An 18,228-nucleotide genomic window follows, 5' to 3' on the forward strand; every position below is an offset into this window, starting at 1 on the left:
GCCGGGAGGTCATTGAAGAGACCACTGCAGTGGTCCTTGCTCTGGAGCCAGTGGTGATGGTGGCTTGCACTAGGGTGGTTGCAGTGGAGATGGAGAACTGCAGAGATTCATGATATATTTTGGAAGTAAAACTGATAGGACTTAACAACGACTTCATGTGGGAGGTGAGGAAAAGAGAAGGAAGAACTCTTGGGTGACACATTTGTATATTTTCATTCTAAATAGCGTATTTAGGTGTAAAACGAGGAAATGAGAAAAATATAATATAGTTGTCTACATCCAAAACAGATAATTAATATTATTTTAAGTCCTTGAATTATGCTTGAGCAAGGGAATACGTGACTTAGAGGACATAAGGGCTAGTCAAGGGCTGACATAGTGGAGGGCCCAGTCTGAGAGACTGATTGTACCTCAGGAGCTATTCAGGAGTCCACACCCCAGCTCAGGACCCGAGTCTTCAACACTGGTGTCTGGGGACCTGGGCCTCTGTATAGGGCCACTGGCTCTGAAGGCTCTGCTTTTTCAAGGAGGGTATCTCCCCAAATTCAACCAGGTTCTAAAGAGCTTAGTGTATGTTGTATGGAATAATATTATTCCAATCTTACATGACTCACCTTATTGAATTTTGCTGACATCCAAGCCCTTATTCAAACGCCTACTTATTTGAGTCCTGTGACCAGACAAGATAACACACTATAGCCCTCCTATTCTAACTCCACCTCTCCATCCAGTGGCAGAATGTTCTTACCAATAAAGATTCCACAGTCTTGTGGATCCTGTGATGTACCAGGTAATTGTTGTAGTGACATTCACTCTTCTTAATATCTTTTCTGCATTCCTGGCCATTCAGAGGCACAGTATTGGAGTATGTAAGAGTAGGGCTGGGGCCAAAAAACAAGGATTGGGGTCTGACGTGGCTTCTCCCAAATACTGGAGACATGCCAGTCATAATGGCTTCACTCTCTTGATATGTGGCACAGGGAATTCATGCTTTTGATGTACTGCTTCTTGAAGTAAGAAGCAGGAAAATGGTAGAAGAATCAGCTTCCTGCCTGGGCCTCCTGAAAAGAAGGTACTTGTTAGCTGCAGGAATGTTCATTGGCTTCATCTTCCTTCTTCCTGGCTGATGACACTTTACTCTTCATCCTGTTTCCACAGCACAGGACCTTTGGAATATTATTATTATCCTGTTTTGTATATCTGATACAGAACCTTCTAGGACTTGAGTTAAAATGTTGGTTAACAGTTCACTAATACTGCCCAATACACATTTACATATGATACCTTATATATCCAGTTATTGCAAAGCCTCTAAATATAGGATAAAAAATAGATTTTTATGGGAATGGGATATATTATATCACGTTAAATAAGTACCATAGTGGAGATATGTTCAAAATATTATAGGAACCTACATATTGTAGGTCTCCCTAGGATTCATATGCTGGTTGGAATAGAGGTGATATTATGGTAGATTTAAAAATACTTTTACATAGCCTTACCACTTCAGTTTTGACAGTATTGATTAGTGTATTATATATTATGCATGTCTCTGACCGAAATTCCTTTGAGAAGAAAAGTAGAAATGGAGAAGAGCAATACTACAGGAAATTGGATGGGTATCATAAAAACTATGGTGCATAGTTATGGTGTATTTGGGTAATTTTTTATTTGGTGGGCATAACAGTTACTACAAAATTGTCTGTTCATCTGAGGATCAACTTGGTAGAATTAACTTTACAAAGTATACCTTTTCCACCATAGACACAACTGCTTTTCTGACTTCTCAGGTTACAAGTATTAGTGTGATTTTTATTCTTCTTTGTACTTTGTTCCCTGTATCCAATCTCTTATAAAATTCTGTTATAAGGAGAGAGGTGAAAAAAAAAAAAAGGTAACAACTGTAATAGGATAAAGGGTGACAAATATTTTTTCCTTTTTTTTGTTGTTGTTGTTGTTTTTATCTATTCTATTAGGTTGGCCTAAAAGTTCGTTTGGGTTCCATAACATCTTACGGAAAAACCCAGACAGGCTTTTTGTCCAACCCAATATTCTTCAAGTTTTCTACGAGGCACAAAGATTACTTTAGTAATCAGAAAATATATAGAACATACTACTTTTTAAAAAGATAGTTTTTGATAATTGGACATAACAAGAGGAAGACATTCCAGGGAGAACACGAGTATTGGCAAAGGTTCAGAGAAAAGCATAATTAGTTACGAAATACTTATCTACTTCCCTAATCCAGATTTTTGCAGTATAAATGTTTTTTAAAAAACAATTGTTCATTGTATTTGAGAAGATAGTTTGAGTTGAACTTGAAAATATAGGAGATCTTTTTTGTTGCAGCTTTGTTATTTGCCATTCTCATTACTAAATTCATTGCGGTGCCTTATGCATCGTCTGTCTGTGAATGAGGATGGCAGGCACTCTGGTCTCCTTTGCCATTTTTGTAGCCTACTCCACATTCCCTCTCTACTACTATTCCGACTCCTCCAAGTCCAAGCTGCAGAATGCAGTGTGTGGGCTTCTCATTGTGATGGCTTCTCTTGTTGCGGAGCTTCTCTAGGCGCACGAGCTTCAGTAGTTGTGGTACGAGGGCTCAGTAGTCGTGGCTCACAGGCTTAGTTGCTCCGCGGCACGTGAGATCTTCCCGGACCAGGGCTCGAACCCGTGTCCCCTGCACTGGCAGGCGGATTCTTAACCACTGCGCCACCAGGGAAATCCCTGTGGGTGATTTTTCTACTGGAGAAATAGGATTTGGTAGGGCAGGGAGTAATGCCAGAGTGGCTTTTTGAGGAGACCTGAGCAAGAGCCAGCCCTATGAGATGATCATGTAAGCTGCTCAGCAGCTAGGAGGAGGAGAAACAACTAGAAGCCAGTAAGTGGTTTAAAAAAAAAAGCTAGTTTCTATTAGGGTCTCTTTCCTTGATCTAATTAGAAGAATAAAACAAAAAAAGCAGAAGTCTTGAGAGACTCACGGCCAGTAATAGCATTTTGTGTTGGTGAGTGGAAGAGAGGAACAAGCCTTCCTTTACTCTTGATTTATTTTTATCAATATAGCAAGGGTTTCCTAGCTTCTTTGTAATTAGGAGCTAATTTTCTTTTCCATGGGTCTTTGAGATGGTTCTTTGACCACAGAGCCATGGAAGATGAGTAGATGAAGGAAGGAATGTCACTTATGGTTTCACTTGCCTTAAGCCCGCACACCACAACGAAAGAGTAGCCCCCGCTCGCTGCCACTAGAGGAAGCCCAGGCACAGCAACGGAAGCCCCAACGCAGCCAAAAATAAATACATAAATAAATTTATAAGAAACAAGCTGCAGTTTGCCAATCCATTTCAGCTGCATCTCAGAAGTTTTGATATGTTTTGTTTTCATTTTCACCCTTGCCCAAAAGGTTTTACTCTTTTTCTCTTTCCCCAGACTCGGTCTGTGCCCTGGGGGGAGGGGGGAGGTAGGGCCAATGGGGAAACAAGGTTTGTTGCTCTTACCGGGGTAGCTTATGGTTCTTGTTCCTTAGATGATAAGGATCTGGGTGGGGTTTTGTGCTTTTGCTGAGGCTGGCTGGCTTGTTGCTTGGAGGAAGGCTTTCTCTGGTCTTCTGCCCTGTCCCCAGTCTTCCCTGTGGTCACCCACTGAGGTCATGGCTGAGAGCTTGTGAGTGTGCGCAGTCCCGAGTGCCTGTGGCATTCGTGGGTTCTGTGTTCTCACGCTTGTTAAATTAACATTTGTTAACATTTTTGATGGATGGTTCAATAAAAGACCACAAGAGAATTGAAATCGAATTGATTACTTTACAGGTCCTGGAGGAGGTACACGGCACACCTTAAGGGGCCATGAGGGAGGTTAAGGCAGGGTGTAGGCAGCGATCGGGGTGGATCCAAGGGGAGTACTTTGGGGGGGGTCCCAGGCTAAGGCCAGACAGGTCAATTCAAACCAAAAAGGAGGGGGAGGTGGTTGGTAAGCTTCTCAGGGGCCTGTTTTTATCTAAGGGGCACAAGAGGAAGACCCTGGGAGGTGGGGGAGACTGACGATCACCAGGGGAGATGGGGGAGTCACATCAGGAACTTCCATTTACTTATGAGCCCGTGGGCTGTTTTCTAGGGCATGCATGCTAGATGGAGAGGATAGTATCAGTTCAAGGCCCTGCAGGCCGATTGACCACACAAAATGGATGCTGAGGCAGCAATGTTGTGGAGTGGTTTAGCTAAGCCCATGCTCTACCTTTAACAGCTTGTTATAAATTTTAGCTGAATTCTTCTTACTCACTTGTATGAGAGCCTCATCTTACGTCTGTGCTCTGCCGTAAGTTTGTGTCCTGTGTGTCCTGGGAGGCTTGCCTTAGATTTAAAGCCAGGAGGTTGTGTTGTGATTTCAGCTCTTTGATAGGTTCAAGAAAACTTATGATTTTGTAGGTTGTTTGGTATTTTTAGTTGTTACTGAGGAGCATTACTCTTTCCATCTTTCTACATCCTGCATAGAAACTGGAAGCCCCTCAGATGATTTTTCTAATTGAGCGCACACACCCAAATGTCGTTACGATTAGGTTTTTTGCTTTGAGTGGTTCACTTCCTCCAGAGGGTTCTTTAGTCTGCTGCCAGGGACCTGTTATAAGCCTGACTCCTGGCATTTGGAATCTGGGGAGGGAAGGGGAATGGGGACTCACTGTACAGGCTGCAGTTTTTATTAATAGACTATATTTTAGAGCAATTTTAGAGTCACAGAAAAATTGAGCAGAAAGTACAGAATTCCCACATACCCTTCTCCCCTAATGGACACAGCCTCCCCCGCTATCAACATCCTGCACTAGACGGATACATTTGTTAACTGATGAGCCTACACTGACACATAACCACCCCAAATACATAGTTTACATTAAGGTTCACTCTTAGTGCTGTATATTCTATAGATTTTGACAACTGTGTAATGACATGTGTCTACTATTATAGTATCATACAGAACACTTTCACCGACTTAAAGATCCTCTGTGCCCTGCCTTTTCATCCCTCCCTCCTCTTTGGCAACCACTGATCTTTTTACTGTCTCCATAGCTTTGTCTTTTCCAGAATGTCATATACATACAGTATGTATCCTTTTCAATTGGCTTCTTTTACTTAATAATATGCATTTAAATTTCTTCCACGTCTTTTCATCGTTTGATAGCTCATTTCCTTTTAGTGCTGAATAATATCCCATTGTCTGGAGATACCACAGTTTATTTATCCACTCATCTACTGAAGGATAACTTGGTTGCTTCCAAGTTTTGGCAATTATGAATAAAGCTCCTATAAAACATACATGTGCTAGTTTTTATGTGGACATAAGTTTTCAGCTTATTTGGGTAAACACCAAATAGCAAGGTTGCCAGATCGTATGGCAAGAGAGCATTTAGTTTTGTCAGAAACTGCTCAACCGCAAAATGGTGCAGCCGCTTTGAAAGGCATTCCTGCCAGCAGTGAATGAGCGCTCCTGTTGCTCCGCTTCTTCATCAGGATTTGATGTTGCCCGTGTTCTGGAGTGTGGCCATTCTAACCGGTGTAGAGTGGTAACTCATTGTTTAATTTTCAATTCCCTAATGACATGTGATGTTGAGCATCTTTTCATATGCTTATTTACTACTGCATATCTTCTTTGGTGAGGTGTCCAGATCTTTTGCCCATTTTTTAATCAGGTTATTCATTTTCTTATTGTTGAGTTTTAAGAGTTCTTTGTATATTTTGGATAGCAATTCTTTATCAGATGTCTCTTGCAAATATCATCTCCCAGTCCGTGGCTCTCTCTGAATTCTCTGCTCTTAGTTTCATGCCTTATCACCTGCTCTCCTCTGGTTCCCCAGGCTGGAACTGCTCCAGCTTATTTTCCCCGTTCACTTCTCTTCTGTTTTTTTTTTACCAGCATAGAGGAGGGTTAACTGTCTGCTTGGTACAAGTGATGACCTGAGGGCTTAACTGCTCCTGACAAACTTGGAAACAACCTCTTTATCATCAGCCCCTGGTTTTACCCCATGTTTTCTAGCACTCTGCTGGACAATTCAACTTGCTTTTCAATGGCATTTCTCTCTCAGCATTTAGGTTTTACAGCTTGTACTCTGACGAATAATTTACTATTTCTGCATTTGCCTTATATCCTCTGGTCTCTCTGGCTTGGACTCATCTTCACTTTCTGTGTTAAGAAAGTCAATTTAGACTTACTTGTTCCTGCGCCTTCCTACTGTAGACCCTCAGGTTTCTTCTGTTCCTTGTGAGCAAGAGGTTCAGACAATTTTTTGTAGAATTGAGAATTGATTATGTTCTACTTTAAACATAAAAGACTTGACTCATTCGTTTTTTTCTAATGACTTCATAGCACTCTAGATTCGTGGTGGTGGTTGATTTTTAAGATGCATCATTGTTTTATGTACCACTTAGAGGGAAAAAATGCTGTCCATCTGTGATACACAATTGATTATAAGATTCTTCTCAACTTATGAGATGTTTAAATGTGGGGGAAAAGAAATGTATGTCTTAGAATCATTGTCCAGCACCACTGTGAGCATACAGACCGAAAAAGATGTATAGATTCTAAATCTCCTAAAATCCTTAGAGAGACTCATTTCCCAGTTAAATTGCAGGGACAAAACGCATCACCAGGAACTTTTTGACTCTATCTGGCTTTCCCTGGCACTCACGCGTCTCTCTGTTCAGGATTATCTGACCATACCAGCCACCCGCCAAAACCATTCCTGTCTTGTGCCTTAACTCAGGTTGCTTTCTTCACAGTTCTCTCCACCGGCCTTTGTCCTTTCAAGCCTTTCTGTTTACTGCAGTCTTCATCCAGTTCCTCTACTGAAAACCTCTCATGCTATATATACAGTATTCTGTACTCAACAGCTTGACACTTTACGTGTATTATCTAAAATTGTCTGCCGTTAATTTTGTGTGTGTGTTAAGCAGTTCTATTTAAGTAAGATTAAGTACGAACATTTATACTTTTCTTTATCATAATGCATATTAAAAAAGTGCTGAGAACATAGTAAGGCATTCACTCAAAATTTGTTGATTGATTTTTTTGTTGTTTTTTTTTTTGGTTAAGATTTGGTAACACAGATCCCATTGCATGGACCTTAAATAATAAGCCTTATAGTAAGACTTCTGTTTGCTATTTCAAAAGTCAAGTTAAATTTTTCTTGGAGAAACAGATGTATTCTCTGTTACCATTACCATCAAGGAAAATACCTCCAATGTTATTAGACTTTATATTTTTAAAAAGGTTCTTCTGACAATCATTATAGAAATGCATAGAACAAACATATCTTTAAAGGTAATTCTTTCCCAAAGCAATTGGATTTCAAAGGTCTTTTTATTTATTTTTTAAAATTTTTATTTATTTTTGCACATAAAGGGTTTGTTTTAAATGTTTTAAGGATAGGATAGAGTTACATCATAATTATAAAAATTACTTACAGAATTAACAGATTTATATTGTTTATACTTCTAAATGCAGAGAACAGGGAACTGTCTACACATTGTATAAAGTAAAATTAAAATTAAAAATGAATTCAAGCTTGAAAGATGAGGTCATTTACCTAATTTTAAAATGTGAACACGAAGACCTCGGAACTATACACATTCGTTCAAACTGCACTAATGATGGAAAATACAAAAAGCGCAGCATTTCCAAGGAACCACAGACATTTCGACCGTAATTATTTTCTGTTACAATATTTCCTGTCTTGTCTTTGGAGAACTTTCTTATCTTTTTTTTTTTTTTTTTTTTTAAGACAATCAGCTTGAAGAATGTTTTCAGGCACTACAATTTGTGACAATCAAAACAGTCTTCTATGGGTCCACAGCGTTCAGAGATTCAAGACCAATGCATTTCGGGGTTTGGCACGTAAAGCAATAATAGAAATGAAATCTGGTTTAGAAGCAGCTGTGATTGTTTTAAGAACGCACAGTCCCTTCAAATGCTGCAGGACATACACAACTGGAAAATCACCTTCTGTTGGCACTACATTTGCTTCACCAGTGCATCTTTATCCTACAACTACTAAAACAGCACAATTAAGCAAATATACAGAAACTGAAAACAAATAAAAACAAAGATAGAAAAGAAAAAACCGAAATATATTTAACATGCAATTTTAGTTAGTTACATTGAACATTCTACTTAGAATAGAGCATGCAAAAAAGGATGGTCTGCTTTTAAGGTTTTCCTTTGAAGCTTTACATGGCAGCCAGACATCACGCGCGCACACACACACGACACAATCATACTGTAGCAGGTCAGTGAGAAAGGCCAATACATTTTATACAGAGTTTCATGTCTTGTGTTGTCACAAGTCCCATGATAATTTTAGAAATTAACGTTGTATTCCTAGAACAAGGAACCAACATTCCGATACCAGGAAAATGCAAGCAATGCATGCAGATCTGAAACATGAGCCTAGACGAAGGCTGAAATACTTGGCTGGGGAGCAGAGTTAGTCATGGCATCGGGAAGTGTGGTTTAAGCCAACAAAAGAAAAAAGAATGGGGGAAGAAAAAGGAAAAACAACAACAAGAAAACCCTTCCCCCTCCTTCAACCCTAAAGGCAATAAATGGAACAATGATGATAATAAATCACGTCACATTCATTTAGAGAGATCATGCGGTATTAAAAGTTGCTAAAGGTACTTGCAGAAAAACCACAGTGCAAGTCATTAAGTAATGCCAGAAATGTTTCAGCTGCCCCAACCCTCAGGATACCTCCAAAGGACTTTGTTTTTCAGTCTGAAGTCACTGTGTCCTGTTCATGCAGTGCACGCTGGACAACTCCCTCTCTGGGCCACACGTGTCCACTTGGGCACAGGGAGCTGGGCTCAGCCTTGAGATTCACATGCAGGAACTCTTACAAGAGCCACCGGGAGAACAGATGACAGATCTGTAGCATGACACTTGTTTCAAGCACAGGAGGAACCTCTAAGACCTGGGTACCCGCTGCATGGAGAAGCTTACCCCTGGCTGCCCTCGGTGAGGCACCGGGCACGCTGGAGAGAACGGGGGTGCTGTATTCACATGGTGCGCGAGGTTACCACCCACCAGCACAACAAGGCACAGCCTTCCTGAAGGCAAAAATGGGCATCACACAGACCTCGCATAGCGCGGCCTTGAAACTACAGAATCTCTTAACATCAAGAACAGCCATGACAGACGTCACACAGACCTGGTGTTTGGCTGAGATTCATATGCATTTAAGCCTTCTGCCCAAATCTGAGGTAAGAGTTTCAATCTCCACAAGACTGGTTTCACAAACCATCTTTCCCCTAGCTTTCAAACTGCCAGGGATCATCCAAAACAAAGTGATAGACTGACGTTTTGCTTCTAAACGAACCACTTTTGCAGTTCTATTTTAGCTAAGGACAACTTGCAGGAAAGGATTCAATGGCTAAGGGCTGCTGTCAGTCCCACCCACAAGCCAGTGCAGGTGACTGACCCTGATGTGGCAAGATCTACCAAATGCAATGAGTCCACATCAGCAGCACGCCATGAGCAAGAACATACAGCACCACAGGAGGTGTCAGGAATTCAAGCTGTTATTTGTCTAGTCATTCTTTGAGGGGAAAAGCCTTCTGACCATAATCATATATCAGTAATAATAGTAATAAAAATAAAGGTATCCCAGAGAACTTGTTAAAAGGCAACACCGCCGTTCTTAAACTTACATTTCTAATATAAAAGCACTATGTTCTTCCAGGAACTTACCAAATACACAGAAACCACTGATATACTGTTGCCTTTTAAATCCATGTGCTAAAATCCAGGTTACTAATTTGTACAAATAATGGACCAAATGTGCCATCCAAAATACACCTGCATTGCGCTATGTGGACCAAGTACCTGGGCTTTGCTTAAAAAGAAGTATTTATGATAAAAATGTAAACAAATAATGTACAAAGCTTAGAATTAAAGGCAGCCTTTTACCCAGATTTCTAACTGTTTTGTAAAATTCTAATGTGGGTCATTAAATGTTCACAGGTGATTCATATTTGAATTTACACTTTAAAGCCTCCAGACTGAAACGGTGCTCTGAACTTGACTTTCAAAACAAGCTGAATGTCCCGATGTGCTTCCTGTGCCCAAATTTAAGTTTGAATAAACAGCAGTAATACACTGAGTACACTGAATACAAATGGCTTGGGTCAGCACTGCTGTTAAACTGGGGAAAATTATGTAAGCCCCACTCCAACCCACAAAGGAAGGACTGCCTGTGAAGTGCGTGTGTGTACACACAGATCTGTTTGTATGTACATATACGTTATATATGTATACACACAGATATAGATAGGTAGGTAGATATAGATACATATATATCAAAAAAAAGGCAATAACAAAAATACCAAACTATGCTTGCATTGTGGCAGCAGAATAAGAGTGTTAAGCATGAAGGGGAAAGTGGATAAGATCTACTGCAGTTTTAAATGACTGTGATACTAGCTTAACTTTTACCGGACTTGCCTGTAAGTCCCTTCCAAACAGATAGACTTCTTTTAAGAGGAAGGAGTTCCTTACGCAAAATGCTTTGTGTTCACCTAAATCTGTACTATTCAGAACAAAACCAGTTCTGCTGGCAGAGATTGTGGGTGCACAGGGACATTTAAGCTTTTATTAAACTGGAAAGCAATCAAGTCTTTATGTCTACAAATTATACATTTAATAGTTCCACAAATTTGGCAACGTTCGTGATGACATCTAGGATGTTTTCACCAAATCGTACACATGAATATGGAAATCATCATCAAGCTTGATGAAATAGATGGTTTGGCTTCTACTTGATGAATGACCACGCCAGTCCTTTTAGCGTCATCTTCTTTGGCATATTCCACTTGTTTGCCTACCAGGCTGTCCACAGCTTCTCCCGGTTCCCTTTCTGCTGGAGGTGAATCATTAGAATCGGGCATAATGCGAAGGTCACCTTCTTTATAATCATCGAAGAGCTGGTACCTGTACAAGACAGGATCTTTTTCATAGGTGATGTAAAACCATGTGTTCATTAGCTCGTGCTAAGACCATTCCTCTCCACTCGTCTTTAGTGCCATCCTCCGTCTCAAACATGTGCTCCACTGCTTTGCCAATCATCCTGTCGGCTAGGTGTGCATCACTGATTCGAGATGTTGCAACTCTATTAGGGAGGACTTCAAGCGCAGAAACTCTTTCATCTTTATTAAGTTCTAGTCCATAAATACAGTCAAATCCATCGTATTTTATAAGATACAGAGGATTTACAGGCACCTGGTCCAGAACGGTTCCTTTCCACTGGGTGATGGGGCCATTCCCCTCTTTCCACCCATGCTGAATCCTGCAGCCTACGATGTTCCTCTGGGGCTGGGAAACAGGTTTGCTCGGCCGCACACTGGTCCGGTGTTTTTTGTGGGATGTTTGTTTCTTCATCATGCTTGCAGATACACCAGCATGGCCTGCATCAGCTCTGGACCGCTGGCCAGGTGTCTTCCCGAATGGGGTCTTCATTCATCTGTATTTAAGTGAGCAGCAGAGCTGCTGGACTAGGATGAAAATTCAGTATGCTCCAACTTGAAACTTTTCACAGAATTTCAATGTTCTTGTTAATCCATCATCCCAAGCGTCTTTGTGTGTGTGTGTGTGTGTGTGTGTGTGTGTGTGTGTGTGTGTGTAAGTTCAGCAAAAATACGTGAAATCCTAGTACTCGGCCGGCCACCTAGGCCACCGTTGGCAGCCCGCTGGCCCTGCGATCCCGCACCGAGCTCCGGCCCCTGCCCGACCGAGCCAGACGGCGCTGCCCCGGCCCCACAGCGCATGCGCCCTCCGATGGCCGGGCGGCCGGGCCGTACTACCCAAAGGTCTTTTTAATTTAGAGTTTTATAGTGCCTTTGGCTTAAATAAATCCAGATGAGCTTTTTATTTTGTTAACTGGTTCGTAAATGTTTTATTTGGACATAAGTCTGTTGTTGGAATTAATTTGATTACATAATGAATGAAGAACAGACTTTGTTTAAAAAACTTTTTTTTCTAACTTATAACAAAAGAAACTGGACCAAGAAAAGAAAAATGTGGAAGTAATTCATTGCTAGGAGTAAACTACTGTATATGGGTAGCATCTGTTCCCCTTCCACTCACCTTGAACTACACATATTCTGTGAATCTTCCTGGTAGATCCAGTTCCATAGTTAATAATGGCAAATGAATATGTGGCTTAATATTTTGTGAGAATATGGGTTAAAAGGTTTACATCTCATATCATATTCCAAAAGACTGTTAAAATTCTCTCTAAATACCTAGCCTGCCAGTTGCCTTGTTTCTTCACCGTTCTCTCAGCCTCTTTAAAAAATCCCCTCAGAGTTATGAGCAGTTCATGCTTGGCCTTTGGACAGGTAGCCCACAGCGGGAGCTCTTACTATTCAGGCAGCCCCTTTGGAGGGCTTGTCACATATAGGTAGGATGGGTTTTCATAGGGACTAAACCTTTTTAAACAAAATTAAATTCGTTTTGTCATTTTTTTCTCGTTTCTTTAAACTGAGTAGGAAGGACATCATGAAAAAGGAACAGTGGGTTGGAAGAAGGTTGGGAAAGAGTAATAGTTGAAAAGAAAACTGATAAATGTGCCCTCATAATGTGGTATTAAGTACTCTAGTCACCAATAGGGTGGATTGAGAAAGCACAACATAAAATTTCCACAAAGAGGAACTTGACATAATTCTATGAGTCTGTATCATATGTATTCTACGAGACAGCCAGCCTGGTCTCTTCAAAAATGTCAATGTTCAGATTAAAGGAGATTGAAGACTCAGTACAGTGTGGGATCCTTGATTGGATCTGCACTGATAGAGAAAAGCTGCTATAAATTTTATTATTGGAATAATTTGGTAAACCTGAATATAGGCTGTATATTAGTTAATATTCCATTAGGCTGAACTTCTTGGGTATAATAGTGCTATTGTCTTTGATCTTAGGAAATACAGACTAAAGTATTTAGGGGTGACAAGTACCTGGAACTTATCTTCAGATGGTTCAGAAAAAAGTGTGTGTGTGCGTGCGTGCGCGCGTGCACATGCTCAGTGCTGTATGAGTTCGGGATTTTTTTCTTTCAGACACTTATTTTACACTAAATGATGTTCTGTGGGTTTTGCTTCTTGTTTTTTTTTCTTCAGGATGAATGGTCATTTGTGATCTCATTTTATTTTTTTCCTTTTCCTTTTTTCCACCTCATTTTGCTAGCATGTGCTTGAGGCTAGTTCTTGAATTCCGTTCTGTAAACTTTTCTTACATTGCAATGATTAATCCTATAACCTAGGTAGCATAAATATATGCTATTATTGATCATCAGTAGAATAGTAAAATATGGATGGATTTGTGCAATTTCATCACCTCTAAAACACATTTTAAATGCATTTGATTAACATGCCCTTAAGGATGCTAATAATAATCAGGTTCCAAAAAGTGAACCATTTTATAGAAACATTAGATTCTCTAAGTTAGCTACTTAGAGCTCATCAGTTATATTTAATAATTTGTGAAACATTTACTTGTAAAGCTGGTCTGGGAGTGCCATTGAATGTAAATTGAGGTGCAGAGTTCTCTGGTCTGTGTTATTGCTCTAGAACAGATAGAACAGACCCTATATGGCAGAGGTCAGTAACCCACTGTTTTTGAGAAGTTTGAGAGACTCTTTTCAATATTCTTTAACTTTGGTGGCTTAAGGACCAAGTAACCTTTTGCTAATTGTATCTGAGGGCTTAATAATAAAAACAGAATTATAGAAACGTGTTCTTCCTGTGTTTAGGGCTGCTTTTTTTTTTTAATATTTAATTTGGTCACGCCAGGTCTTAGTTGCAGCTCATGGTCTCCTTAGTTGTGGCTCATGATCTCCTTAGTTGTGGCATGCGAACTGTTAGTTGTGGCATGTGTGATCTAGTTCCCTGACCAGGGAATGAATCCCGGGCCCCTTACATTGGGAGCGCAGAGTCTTAACCACTGCGCCACCAGGGAAGTTCTTCCTTTGTTTAAAATGTATGAGATCTGTTCTTTTAATCGAAGTGTAACTGACCTACAACACTGCATTAGTTCCAGGTGCACAACATAGTGATTCGGTATTTCTGTATGTTACAAAATGATGTCTGTTACCATCTGACATAATACAAAGTTATTACAGTATTTTCTATATTCCCCATGATGTACATTTCATGCCCACGACTTGTTTATTTTGTAACTGGGAGTTTGTACCTCTTAACCTCCCTTACCTATTTCACTCACCCCACCCCCACCCCCGGCCCTGCCCCACCCTGCAACCACTTGCTTGTTCTCTGTATCTGTGAGTCTGTTTCTGTTTTGTTATTTGTTCTTTGTTTTGTTTTTTTAGATTCTACATGTGCGAAATGATATGGTATTTGTCTTTGTCTGGTTTATTTCATTTAGTATGATACTCTTTAGGTCCATCCATGTTGTCTCAAATGGCAAGATTTCATTTTGTAAATAAGTTTCAAATGAACTTATTTACAAAACAGAAACGCAGACTTAGAGAACGAACTTATGGTTACCAGGGGGAAAATGCGGGAGGGGAGGGATAGATTGGGAGTTTGGGATTGACATGTACACAGTATTATATTTAAAATAGATAACCAACAAGGCGCTACTGTATAGCACAAGGAACTTGGCTCAATATTCTGTAATAACATAAATGGGAAAAGAATTTGAAAAGGAATGGATACTTGTATGGGTATAACTGAATCACTTTGCTGTGCGCCTGTAACTAACACATCATTGTTAACTATACTCCAGTATAAAATAAAATTGTTTTTACTTTCATTTTTTAGGGCTGAGTAACATTCCATTGTGTGTGTGGGGGTGGGTATGTGGGTGAACCACATCTTCTTTATCCAGTCACACATTGATGGGCGCTTAGGTGGCTTCCATATCTTGGCTGTTGTAAACAATGCTGCAGTGAACATAGGGGTGCATATATCTTTTTGAATTAGTGTTTTTGTTTTCTTTGGAAAAATACCCAGAAATAGAATCGCTGCATTGCATGGTAGTTCAATTTTTAATTCTTTGAGGAACCTTCTTCCTGCTTTCACTGTGCGTCGGCACATAATGGCTGCACCAATCTGCATTCCACCAACAGTGCGCAAGGGTTCCTTTTTCTTCACATTCTCATCAGCACTTGTTATTTGTTGTCTTTTTGATAATAGCCATTCTGACAGGTGCTAGGTAGTATCTCACTGTGGTTTTGATTTGCCTTTTCCTGATGATTAGTGATGTTGAGTGTCTTCTCTATGTCTCTTGGCCATCTGTATGTCTTCTTTGGAAAAATGTCCATTCAAGTCTTCTTTCCATTTTTTAATCGGGTTGTTTGTTTGATGTTGAGTTGTATGAGTTATTTGTACATTTTGAATATTAACCCCTTATCAGATAGATCGTTTGCAAATATCTTCTCCCGTTCAGTAGTCTGCCTTTTTGTTTGGTTGAGTTTCCTTCACTGTGCAAAAAGCTTTTAAGTTTGACGTAGTCCCATTTGTTTGTTTTCATTTTTATTTCCTTTGGCTGAGGAGACATATCCAAAAAGAATATTGTTAAAACTGATCTCAAAAAGCATACTAACTTGGGGCTTCCCTGGTGGTGCAGTGGCTGAGAGTCCGCCTGCCGGTGCAGGGGACACAGGTTCGTGCACTGGTCTGGGAAGATCCCACATGCCGTGGAGTGGCTGGGCCCATGAGCCATGGCCGCTGAGCCTGCGCGTCCAGAGCCAGTGCTCCGCAACGGGAGAGGCCGCAACAGTGAGAGGCCCGCGTACCGCAAAAAGAAAAAAAAAAAAAAGCACACTAACTACATTTTATTCCAGGAGTTTTGTGATTGGTTTCACATCTTACATTTAAGTCTTACATCCACTTGGAGTTTATTTTTGTATATGGTGTGAGAAAGTAGTCCAGTTTGATTATTTATTTTTGCATGTAGCTGTCCAGTTTTCCCAACACCATTTATTGAAGAGGCTATTTTCCATTATATATTGTTTATCATAGATTAATTGTACCAGAACTTTAAAAAATATTGTCGAATCTGAGATTGCTCCTTTTTGCTTTGTTAAGTAGTCTTGTGCCTCGTGTAGTACTTATATACTCTGAGGGTGAGTTTTTCTCTCTCTCTCTTCTGTTGGTCTGTCTGACTGTCTCTGGCATTGATCAGAAAAGGAAAGTGAACAAATATCCAGAATTTTCAAATAAGCAAGAGGGAGAGGAAAACATCCCCCTGAGGAGCAGTGATGACAGGGTCTGCTCATGGTTGCTGAGTGGTTGAGTCTGTCGTGAGACAGACACACTGGGAAGACTGACTGAAGCTGGCCTCACCAAGGTGAAGAGCATCATCCGTGGCCAGTGGAGAGAAGCTACTGATGGCTTCTGCGCTCTAAGAGCATGATCTCATCTCCCTGTTACGGAGGGGCATGCAGCAGTCAGACGGGAGCTGCCTGTCTTCCCTCTCCACCTCTTTAACCTTCCTCTCTCGGGAGGAGTTTTTCCCTACTGTCAGTCAGTGCCAGTCTCTCCGCCTGTGTCAGGCAATCCTAGCCTCAGACTTTCTCCATGACTTTGGTGCAACAATTAGCCCTTCCCTAGGATACATTTTCAATTCCTCTTTTAAAAAAAAAAAAAAAAAACAACTCTCCCTGGAATGGACGCTGCTGCCCCCTAAGCCATCATCCTAGTTGTCCCTATTTATTTCCTTCCTTTGACCGACTATTTCTTGGAGTTTTTTTTTCTGCTAGCTGAGTGCCTCCATTTACTCAGTATCCACTTGTCCACTCGCTCTGCCCTCACCACTCTACTGAATGTGCTCCCTCAAAGATTATTTCTGAGATTGTGAATGCAGGGGCTTCAGGTGTTCCTTTTTCTTGACTTTTGTCAAGCTTTTTGTCAAGCTTTTGTCAAGCTTTTTGTCAAGCTTTTGTCAAGCTTTTTGACTTTTGACAAGACGCCCTGCCCGTCCCTCACACCGTGGACTGTGATGCCCTGCTTCCGCTCTTGCTCATCTCTCTCAGCACGTGGCCTCTGTCTGTGGGTCCTCATCCTCCTCCCGCCGCGGAAACCCGCCCAAGGCCTGGTCCTCGGTCTTCTTCATTCTTCCTCAGTAGTTTCTCCCTCTTGAGCTTGTCCAGCTCAGCAGCTATGAGTATCTCTGCAGTGTGGACCATGCCCACTTTTCTAGCTCCAGAGCCCATCTTTCCTTTCACAGAGTCCTGTGCTCACCCATCGATGTGTCTTTCGCTCATACCGTTCCTTCAGCCTGTAATTCCATCTCTGTAGCCTTCCCCTTAACGTTTTGACTAAAAGAGATTCTGGTTAAAATATCCTGTGATAAACCATAATAGAAAAGAATATGAAAAAGAATATATGTATAACTGAATCACTTTGCTATACAGCAGAAATTAACACAACATTGTAAATCAACTATACATTGGTAAAATTTTTTTAAAAAAGAGATTCTGGTTAAAGAAGCATTTTACTCAGAATAAGGGAAAACTCATACATTACCATCCTCACTCCCACCCCAGCAAAGACTCATTTTGTATTTCTCCTCCTTTGTAAGACTTAACAATATTTCACTTTGACACATTGAGTAAATATTTCTTTAAGGCCAGTCTCCACTAAGCTGCAAGAGAATAGACACCACACATATGCATCCAGTTCACCGTTGCGCCGATGATAGGTCTTGGCACGTAGCAGGCGTGCAGTAAATTTTTGTTGACGGGAAGAATGAATGAAGTAGGAATTGACCGTTAAAGGTTTGCTAGTAAACTAGCAAACTTTATCTAGGTAATTCGATTTTTTTTACATTTCCGAAATACATGTTCTTTTTTATACGTGTAATGATTAATGTTCAGTATTCTTGAAAAAGTTTACGGATGATTTTTATAAATCAGTTTTATTTCAGTCAGTGATTTTTTGAGGAAATTTGAAGGGTATCTGTTGGAATTAATGTTCCTTTAACTTTCTGTTTTCGTTTCCATTGTCATGTTTTTCTACAGCTAAGGCATTTCGAGTATTGATTCATTCTTTTAGCACTGTTAATGTTAATCTTTGAAAGCGGTTTATTGTTTTCTGATTATAGTAGTAACATGCATTCATTACAGAAGGCTTAGAAATACTGAATATCCTCCGTTACAATTTGGTTAATTTCTTAATACACCTTTGAATATGCATCTGCACACACATGCACACTCATTGTTTTCTCTGTACGCGG

The 18,228-nt window shown here is 40.4% G+C and overlaps 1 protein-coding gene and 1 pseudogene across 1 annotated transcript in view; one reads left to right on the forward strand and one right to left on the reverse strand.

Moving 5' to 3' along the window:
• Positions 1–18,228, forward strand: part of FAM184A (family with sequence similarity 184 member A) — a 119,630-nt gene that overhangs the window by 33,364 nt on the left and 68,038 nt on the right. The window lies entirely within an intron of this gene.
• On the reverse strand, positions 10,714–11,490 carry LOC136132050 (spindlin-1 pseudogene; annotated as a pseudogene).

The sequence above is a fragment of the Phocoena phocoena genome, chromosome 12, assembly GCF_963924675.1.
Source record: "Phocoena phocoena chromosome 12, mPhoPho1.1, whole genome shotgun sequence".
NCBI lineage: Eukaryota > Metazoa > Chordata > Mammalia > Artiodactyla > Phocoenidae > Phocoena > Phocoena phocoena.